Source organism: Mixophyes fleayi, chromosome 1 (assembly GCF_038048845.1).
Source record: "Mixophyes fleayi isolate aMixFle1 chromosome 1, aMixFle1.hap1, whole genome shotgun sequence".
NCBI lineage: Eukaryota > Metazoa > Chordata > Amphibia > Anura > Limnodynastidae > Mixophyes > Mixophyes fleayi.
Genome location: NC_134402.1, coordinates 84,944,642 through 84,954,641, shown reverse-complemented (window position 1 = coordinate 84,954,641; position 10,000 = coordinate 84,944,642). Strand labels below are relative to the sequence as shown.

At 35.7% G+C, this 10,000-nt stretch overlaps 9 non-coding genes across 9 annotated transcripts in view; all 9 read right to left on the bottom strand.

The window, feature by feature from the left end:
- TRNAC-GCA (transfer RNA cysteine (anticodon GCA)) overlaps window positions 1–23 on the bottom strand; it is a 72-nt gene extending 49 nt beyond the window's left edge. Inside the window, exon 1 of the tRNA in view lies at window positions 1–23. This exon is cut by the window's left edge and continues 49 nt beyond it. This is a non-coding gene — a tRNA (tRNA-Cys).
- A 492-nt stretch (window positions 24–515) lies between these two features.
- On the bottom strand, window positions 516–587 carry TRNAC-GCA (transfer RNA cysteine (anticodon GCA)). The gene has a single exon. It is a non-coding gene; the product is annotated as a tRNA-Cys (tRNA).
- A 685-nt stretch (window positions 588–1,272) lies between these two features.
- Window positions 1,273–1,344, bottom strand: TRNAC-GCA (transfer RNA cysteine (anticodon GCA)). Its single transcript has one exon. It is a non-coding gene; the product is annotated as a tRNA-Cys (tRNA).
- A 550-nt stretch (window positions 1,345–1,894) lies between these two features.
- On the bottom strand, window positions 1,895–1,966 carry TRNAY-GUA (transfer RNA tyrosine (anticodon GUA)). The gene has a single exon. It is a non-coding gene; the product is annotated as a tRNA-Tyr (tRNA).
- Window positions 1,967–2,651: 685 nt separating this feature from the next.
- On the bottom strand, window positions 2,652–2,723 carry TRNAC-GCA (transfer RNA cysteine (anticodon GCA)). Its single transcript has one exon. It is a non-coding gene; the product is annotated as a tRNA-Cys (tRNA).
- A 2,821-nt stretch (window positions 2,724–5,544) lies between these two features.
- Window positions 5,545–5,616, bottom strand: TRNAC-GCA (transfer RNA cysteine (anticodon GCA)). The gene has a single exon. It is a non-coding gene; the product is annotated as a tRNA-Cys (tRNA).
- Window positions 5,617–6,166: 550 nt separating this feature from the next.
- TRNAC-GCA (transfer RNA cysteine (anticodon GCA)) lies at window positions 6,167–6,238 on the bottom strand. The gene has a single exon. It is a non-coding gene; the product is annotated as a tRNA-Cys (tRNA).
- A 550-nt stretch (window positions 6,239–6,788) lies between these two features.
- On the bottom strand, window positions 6,789–6,860 carry TRNAY-GUA (transfer RNA tyrosine (anticodon GUA)). The gene has a single exon. It is a non-coding gene; the product is annotated as a tRNA-Tyr (tRNA).
- A 2,686-nt stretch (window positions 6,861–9,546) lies between these two features.
- Window positions 9,547–9,618, bottom strand: TRNAC-GCA (transfer RNA cysteine (anticodon GCA)). The gene has a single exon. It is a non-coding gene; the product is annotated as a tRNA-Cys (tRNA).
- Between the last annotated feature and the right edge of the window lie 382 nt (window positions 9,619–10,000).

The window sequence follows — 10,000 nt, the reverse complement described above, 5'->3', positions numbered from 1 at the left end:
CTCTACCACTGAGCTATACCCCCAGAAGCCATTTACTGCTGACTTACTAGTGCACATTTTTATTCTTACGGGTGAATCAGCTGTGTTTGTACACTAACATCTCTCTATTGTATTAGCTGGAATATTTTCTTTTCTCCATTGAACCATAATTGCATGTGCAGTTTATGTTCTACATGTATTCTACTACTGACCTACCATTACAAGGGGATTTCACACTTATCTTCATTCACATCTCCTAAATATTACTTTTCACCTCTCTGTTTCATTATGGTTGCAAAATACTCACAAGTCCAGTCCTTTAAAAGTAATTTGCTTCTGAGTGAGATATTGTACCTGACATATAAATTCAGCCTCAAAATGATTCTTATTGGAAGTACACCTGCAAATCTCACTTCTTGGCATGAAGTTACGAAATAAACTTATTAAGCATTTAAACCTGCCATAGACACTGAACTATCAGGAATGAACATTACAACGTATAAGTATTTGTATTTTGTACAACTAAAAGGGGAGAGAGGGGGCACCCGGATTTGAACCAGGGATCTCTTGATCTGCAGTCGAATGCTCTACCACTGAGCTATACCCCCAGAAGGCATTTATTGTTGACTTACTAGTACACATTTTTATTCTTACGGGTGAATCAGCTGTGTTTATACACTAACATCTCTCTATTGTATTAGCTGGAATATTTTCTTTTGTCCATTGAACCATAATTCCATGTGCAGTATATGTTCTACATGTATTCTACTACTGACCTACCATTACAAGGGGATTTCACACTTATCTTCATTCACATCTCCTAAATATTACTTTTCACCTCTCTGTTTCATTATGGTAGCAAAATACTCACAAGTCCAGTCCTTTAAAAGTAATTTGCTTCTGAGTGAGACATTGTACCTGACATATAAATTCAGCCTCAAAATCTATAATATTTATACTTAAAAGTTATTAATAACAATAATAATTATGGGTAACTTCCCTTCTCTTTTCCTATTTTACTATATTAAACAACCAAGAATAATGTTACGACTGATCACAACTTCATGAAAAGAGCCACTGATTCTTAGTGGAGGTACACCTGCAAATCTCACTTCTTGGCATGAAGTTAAGAAATAAACTTATTAAGCATTTAAACCTGCCATAGACACTGTACTATCAGGAATGAACATTACAACGTATAAGTACTTGTATTTTGTACTTTTCCTTGAGTTGCCTATATAGCTGAAATTGTAACACATAATTGAATATCCTTATACAACTAAAAGGGGAGACAGGGGGCACCCGGATTTGAACCAGGGACCTCTCGATCTGCAGTCGAATGCTCTACCACTGAGCTATACCCCCAGAAGGCATTTACTGCTGACTTACTAGTGCACATTTTTATTCTTACGGGTGAATCAGCTGTGTTTGTACACTAACATCTCTCTATTGTATTAGCTGGAATATTTTCTTTTCTCCATTGAACCATAATTGCATGTGCAGTTTATGTTCTACATGTATTCTACTACTGACCTACCATTACAAGGGGATTTCACACTTATCTTCATTCACATCTCCTAAATATTACTTTTCACCTCTCTGTTTCATTATGGTAGCAAAATACTCACAAGTCCAGTCCTTTAAAAGTAATTTGCTTCTGAGAGAGATATTGTACCTGACATATAAATTCAGCCTCAAAATGATTCTTATTGGAAGTACACCTGCAAATCTCACTTCTTGGCATGAAGTTAAGAAATAAACTTATTAAGCATTTAAACCTGCCATAGACACTGTACTATCAGGAATGAACATTACAACGTATAAGTACTTGTATTTTGTACTTTTCCTTGAGTTGCCTATATAGCTGAAATTGTAACACATAATTGAATATCCTTATACAACTAAAAGGGGAGACAGGGGGCACCCGGATTGGAACCAGGGACCTCTTGATCTACAGTCGAATGCTCTACCACTGAGCTATACCCCCAGAAGGCGTTTACTGCTGACTTACTAGTGCACATTTTTATTCTTACGGGTGAATCAGCTGTGTTTATACACTAACATCTCTCTATTGTATTAGCTGGAATATTTTCTTTTGTCCATTGAACCATAATTCCATGTGCAGTATATGTTCTACATGTATTCTACTACTGACCTACCATTACAAGGGGATTTCACACTTATCTTCATTCACATCTCCTAAATATTACTTTTCACCTCTCTGTTTCATTATGGTAGCAAAATACTCACAAGTCCAGTCCTTTAAAAGTAATTTGCTTCTGAGTGAGACATTGTACCTGACATATAAATTCAGCCTCAAAATCTATAATATTTATACTTAAAAGTTAATAATAACAATAATAATTATGGGTAACTTCCCTTCTCTTTTCCTATTTTACTATATTAAACAACCAAGAATAATGTTACGACTGATCACAACTTCATGAAAAGAGCCACTGATTCTTAGTGGAGGTACACCTGCAAATCTCACTTCTTGGCATGAAGTTAAGAAATAAACTTATTAAGCATTTAAACCTGCCATAGACACTGTACTATCAGGAATGAACATTACAACGTATAAGTACTTGTATTTTGTACTTTTCCTTGAGTTGCCTATATAGCTGAAATTGTAACACATAATTGAATATCCTTATACAACTAAAAGGGGAGACAGGGGGCACCCGGATTTGAACCAGGGACCTCTCGATCTGCAGTCGAATGCTCTACCACTGAGCTATACCCCCAGAAGGCATTTACTGCTGACTTACTAGTGCACATTTTTATTCTTACGGGTGAATCAGCTGTGTTTGTACACTAACATCTCTCTATTGTATTAGCTGGAATATTTTCTTTTGTCCATTGAACCATAATTGCATGTGCAGTTTATGTTCTACATGTATTCTACTACTGACCTACCATTACAAGGGGATTTCACACTTATCTTCATTCACATCTCCTAAATATTACTTTTCACCTCTCTGTTTCATTATGGTAGCAAAATACTCACAAGTCCAGTCCTTTAAAAGTAATTTGCTTCTGAGTGAGACATTGTACCTGACATATAAATTCAGCCTCAAAATCTATAATATTTATACTTAAAAGTTAATAATAACAATAATAATTATGGGTAACTTCCCTTCTCTTTTCCTATTTTACTATATTAAACAACCAAGAATAATGTTACGACTGATCACAACTTCATGAAAAGAGCCACTGATTCTTAGTGGAGGTACACCTGCAAATCTCACTTCTTGGCATGAAGTTAAGAAATAAACTTATTAAGCATTTAAACCTGCCATAGACACTGTACTATCAGGAATGAACATTACAACGTATAAGTACTTGTATTTTGTACTTTTCCTTGAGTTGCCTATATAGCTGAAATTGTAACACATAATTGAATATCCTTATACAACTAAAAGGGGAGACAGGGGGCACCCGGATTGGAACCAGGGACCTCTCGATCTGCAGTCGAATGCTCTACCACTGAGCTATTCCCCCAGAAGGCATTTACTGCTGACTTACTAGTGCACATTTTTATTCTTACGGGTGAAACAGCTGTGTTTGTACACTAACATCTCTCTATTGTATTAGCTGGAATATTTTCTTTTCTCCATTGAACCATAATTGCATGTGCAGTTTATGTTCTACATGTATTCTACTACTGACCTACCATTACAAGGGGATTTCACACTTATCTTCATTCACATCTCCTAAATATTACTTTTCACCTCTCTGTTTCATTATGGTAGCAAAATACTCACAAGTCCAGTCCTTTAAAAGTAATTTGCTTCTGAGTGAGACATTGTACCTGACATATAAATTCAGCCTCAAAATCTATAATATTTATACTTAAAAGTTAATAATAACAATAATAATTATGGGTAACTTCCCTTCTCTTTTCCTATTTTACTATATTAAGCAACCAAGAATAATGTTACGACTGATCACAACTTCATGAAAAGAGCCACTGATTCTTATTGGAGGTACACCTGCAAATCTCACTTCTTGGCATGAAGTTAAGAAATAAACTTATTAAGCATTTAAACCTGCCATAGACACTGTACTATCAGGAATGAACATTACAACGTATAAGTACTTGTATTTTGTACTTTTCCTTGAGTTGCCTATATAGCTGAAATTGTAACACATAATTGAATATCCTTATACAACTAAAAGGGGAGACAGTGGGCACCCGGATTTGAACCAGGGACCTCTCGATCTGCAGTCAAATGCTCTACCACTGAGCTATACCCCCAGAAGGCATTTACTGCGGACTTACTAGTGCACATTTTTATTCTTACGGGTGAATCAGCTGTGTTTGTACACTAACATCTCTCTATTGTATTAGCTGGAATATTTTCTTTTGTCCATTGAACCATAATTGCATGTGCAGTTTATGTTCTACATGTATTCTACTACTGACCTACCATTACAAGGGGATTTCACACTTATCTTCATTCACATCTCCTAAATATTACTTTTCACCTCTCTGTTTCATTATGGTAGCAAAATACTCACAAGTCCAGTCCTTTAAAAGTAATTTGCTTCTGAGAGAGATATTGTACCTGACATATAAATTCAGCCTCAAAATGATTCTTATTGGAAGTACACCTGCATATCTCACTTCTTGGCATGAAGTTAAGAAATAAACTTATTAAGCATTTAAACCTGCCATAGACACTGTACTATCAGGAATGAACATTACAACGTATAAGTACTTGTATTTTGTACTTTTCCTTGAGTGGCCTATATAGCTGAAATTGTAACACATAATTGACTATCCTTATACAACTAAAAGGGGAGACAGGGGGCACCCGGATTGGAACCAGGGACCTCTTGATCTGCAGTCGAATGCTCTACCACTGAGCTATACCCCCAGAAGGCATTTACTGTTGACTTACTAGTACACATTTTTATTCTTACGGGTGAATCAGCTGTGTTTATACACTAACATCTCTCTATTGTATTAGCTGTAATATTTTCTTTTGTCCATTGAACCATAATTCCATGTGCAGTATATGTTCTACATGTATTCTACTACTGACCTACCATTACAAGGGGATTTCACACTTATCTTCATTCACATCTCCTAAATATTACTTTTCACCTCTCTGTTTCATTATGGTAGCAAAATACTCACAAGTCCAGTCCTTTAAAAGTAATTTGCTTCTGAGTGAGACATTGTACCTGACATATAAATTCAGCCTCAAAATCTATAATATTTATACTTAAAAGTTAATAATAACAATAATAATTATGGGTAACTTCCCTTCTCTTTTCCTATTTTACTATATTAAACAACCAAGAATAATGTTACGACTGATCACAACTTCATGAAAAGAGCCACTGATTCTTATTGGAGGTACACCTGCAAATCTCACTTCTTGGCATGAAGTTAAGAAATAAACTTATTAAGCATTTAAACCTGCCATAGACACTGTACTATCAGGAATGAACATTACAACGTATAAGTACTTGTATTTTGTACTTTTCCTTGAGTTGCCTATATAGCTGAAATTGTAACACATAATTGAATATCCTTATACAACTAAAAGGGGAGACAGGGGGCACCTGGATTTGAACCAGGGACCTCTCGATCTGCAGTCGAATGCTCTACCACTGAGCTATACCCCCAGAAGGCATTTACTGCTGACTTACTAGTGCACATTTTTATTCTTACGGGTGAATCAGCTGTGTTTGTACACTAACATCTCTCTATTGTATTAGCTGGAATATTTTCTTTTCTCCATTGAACCATAATTGCATGTGCAGTTTATGTTCTACATGTATTCTACTACTGACCTACCATTACAAGGGGATTTCACACTTATCTTCATTCACATCTCCTAAATATTACTTTTCACCTCTCTGTTTCATTATGGTAGCAAAATACTCACAAGTCCAGTCCTTTAAAAGTAATTTGCTTCTGAGAGAGATATTGTACCTGACATATAAATTCAGCCTCAAAATGATTCTTATTGGAAGTACACCTGCAAATCTCACTTCTTGGCATGAAGTTAAGAAATAAACTTATTAAGCATTTAAACCTGCCATAGACACTGTACTATCAGGAATGAACATTACAACGTATAAGTACTTGTATTTTGTACTTTTCCTTGAGTTGCCTATATAGCTGAAATTGTAACACATAATTGAATATCCTTATACAACTAAAAGGGGAGACAGGGGGCACCTGGATTTGAACCAGGGACCTCTCGATCTGCAGTCGAATGCTCTACCACTGAGCTATACCCCCAGAAGGCATTTACTGCTGACTTACTAGTGCACATTTTTATTCTTACGGGTGAATCAGCTGTGTTTGTACACTAACATCTCTCTATTGTATTAGCTGGAATATTTTCTTTTCTCCATTGAACCATAATTGCATGTGCAGTTTATGTTCTACATGTATTCTACTACTGACCTACCATTACAAGGGGATTTCACACTTATCTTCATTCACATCTCCTAAATATTACTTTTCACCTCTCTGTTTCATTATGGTAGCAAAATACTCACAAGTCCAGTCCTTTAAAAGTAATTTGCTTCTGAGAGAGATATTGTACCTGACATATAAATTCAGCCTCAAAATGATTCTTATTGGAAGTACACCTGCAAATCTCACTTCTTGGCATGAAGTTAAGAAATAAACTTATTAAGCATTTAAACCTGCCATAGACACTGTACTATCAGGAATGAACATTACAACGTATAAGTACTTGTATTTTGTACTTTTCCTTGAGTTGCCTATATAGCTGAAATTGTAACACATAATTGAATATCCTTATACAACTAAAAGGGGAGACAGGGGGCACCCGGATTGGAACCAGGGACCTCTTGATCTACAGTCGAATGCTCTACCACTGAGCTATACCCCCAGAAGGCATTTACTGCTGACTTACTAGTGCACATTTTTATTCTTACGGGTGAATCAGCTGTGTTTGTACACTAACATCTCTCTATTGTATTAGCTGGAATATTTTCTTTTGTCCATTGAACCATAATTGCATGTGCAGTACATGTTCTACATGTATTCTACTACTGACCTACCATTACAAGGGGATTTCACACTTATCTTCATTCACATCTCCTAAATATTACTTTTCACCTCTCTGTTTCATTATGGTAGCAAAATACTCACAAGTCCAGTCCTTTAAAAGTAATTTGCTTCTGAGTGAGACATTGTACCTGACATATAAATTCAGCCTCAAAATCTATAATATTTATACTTAAAAGTTAATAATAACAATAATAATTATGGGTAACTTCCCTTCTCTTTTCCTATTTTACTATATTAAGCAACCAAGAATAATGTTACGACTGATCACAACTTCATGAAAAGAGCCACTGATTCTTATTGGAGGTACACCTGCAAATCTCACTTCTTGGCATGAAGTTAAGAAATAAACTTATTAAGCATTTAAACCTGCCATAGACACTGTACTATCAGGAATGAACATTACAACGTATAAGTACTTGTATTTTGTACTTTTCCTTGAGTTGCCTATATAGCTGAAATTGTAACACATAATTGAATATCCTTATACAACTAAAAGGGGAGACAGTGGGCACCCGGATTTGAACCAGGGACCTCTCGATCTGCAGTCAAATGCTCTACCACTGAGCTATACCCCCAGAAGGCATTTACTGCTGACTTACTAGTGCACATTTTTATTCTTACGGGTGAATCAGCTGTGTTTGTACACTAACATCTCTCTATTGTATTAGCTGGAATATTTTCTTTTCTCCATTGAACCATAATTGCATGTGCAGTTTATGTTCTACATGTATTCTACTACTGACCTTCCATTACAAGGGGATTTCACACTTATCTTCATTCACATCTCCTAAATATTACTTTTCACCTCTCTGTTTCATTATGGTAGCAAAATACTCACAAGTCCAGTCCTTTAAAAGTAATTTGCTTCTGAGAGAGATATTGTACCTGACATATAAATTCAGCCTCAAAATGATTCTTATTGGAAGTACACCTGCAAATCTCACTTCTTGGCATGAAGTTAAGAAATAAACTTATTAAGCATTTAAACCTGCCATAGACACTGTACTATCAGGAATGAACATTACAACGTATAAGTACTTGTATTTTGTACTTTTCCTTGAGTTGCCTATATAGCTGAAATTGTAACACATAATTGAATATCCTTATACAACTAAAAGGGGAGACAGTGGGCACCCGGATTTGAACCAGGGACCTCTCGATCTGCAGTCAAATGCTCTACCACTGAGCTATACCCCCAGAAGGCATTTACTGCGGACTTACTAGTGCACATTTTTATTCTTACGGGTGAATCAGCTGTGTTTGTACACTAACATCTCTCTATTGTATTAGCTGGAATATTTTCTTTTGTCCATTGAACCATAATTGCATGTGCAGTTTATGTTCTACATGTATTCTACTACTGACCTACCATTACAAGGGGATTTCACACTTATCTTCATTCACATCTCCTAAATATTACTTTTCACCTCTCTGTTTCATTATGGTAGCAAAATACTCACAAGTCCAGTCCTTTAAAAGTAATTTGCTTCTGAGAGAGATATTGTACCTGACATATAAATTCAGCCTCAAAATGATTCTTATTGGAAGTACACCTGCATATCTCACTTCTTGGCATGAAGTTAAGAAATAAACTTATTAAGCATTTAAACCTGCCATAGACACTGTACTATCAGGAATGAACATTACAACGTATAAGTACTTGTATTTTGTACTTTTCCTTGAGTGGCCTATATAGCTGAAATTGTAACACATAATTGACTATCCTTATACAACTAAAAGGGGAGACAGGGGGCACCCGGATTGGAACCAGGGACCTCTTGATCTGCAGTCGAATGCTCTACCACTGAGCTATACCCCCAGAAGGCATTTACTGTTGACTTACTAGTACACATTTTTATTCTTACGGGTGAATCAGCTGTGTTTATACACTAACATCTCTCTATTGTATTAGCTGTAATATTTTCTTTTGTCCATTGAACCATAATTCCATGTGCAGTATATGTTCTACATGTATTCTACTACTGACCTACCATTACAAGGGGATTTCACACTTATCTTCATTCACATCTCCTAAATATTACTTTTCACCTCTCTGTTTCATTATGGTAGCAAAATACTCACAAGTCCAGTCCTTTAAAAGTAATTTGCTTCTGAGTGAGACATTGTACCTGACATATAAATTCAGCCTCAAAATCTATAATATTTATACTTAAAAGTTAATAATAACAATAATAATTATGGGTAACTTCCCTTCTCTTTTCCTATTTTACTATATTAAACAACCAAGAATAATGTTACGACTGATCACAACTTCATGAAAAGAGCCACTGATTCTTATTGGAGGTACACCTGCAAATCTCACTTCTTGGCATGAAGTTAAGAAATAAACTTATTAAGCATTTAAACCTGCCATAGACACTGTACTATCAGGAATGAACATTACAACGTATAAGTACTAGTATTTTGTACTTTTTCTTGAGTTGCCTATATAGCTGAAATTGTAACACATAATTGAATATCCTTATACAACTAAAAGGGGAGACAGGGGGCACCTGGATTTGAACCAGGGACCTCTCGATCTGCAGTCGAATGCTCTACCACTGAGCTATACCCCCAGAAGGCATTTACTGCTGACTTACTAGTGCACATTTTTATTCTTACGGGTGAATCAGCTGTGTTTGTACACTAACATCTCTCTATTGTATTAGCTGGAATATTTTCTTTTCTCCATTGAACCATAATTGCATGTGCAGTTTATGTTCTACATGTATTCTACTACTGACCTACCATTACAAGGGGATTTCACACTTATCTTCATTCACATCTCCTAAATATTACTTTTCACCTCTCTGTTTCATTATGGTAGCAAAATACTCACAAGTCCAGTCCTTTAAAAGTAATTTGCTTCTGAGAGAGATATTGTACCTGACATATAAATTCAGCCTCAAAATGATTCTTATTGGAAGTACACCTGCAAATCTCACTTCTTGGCATGAA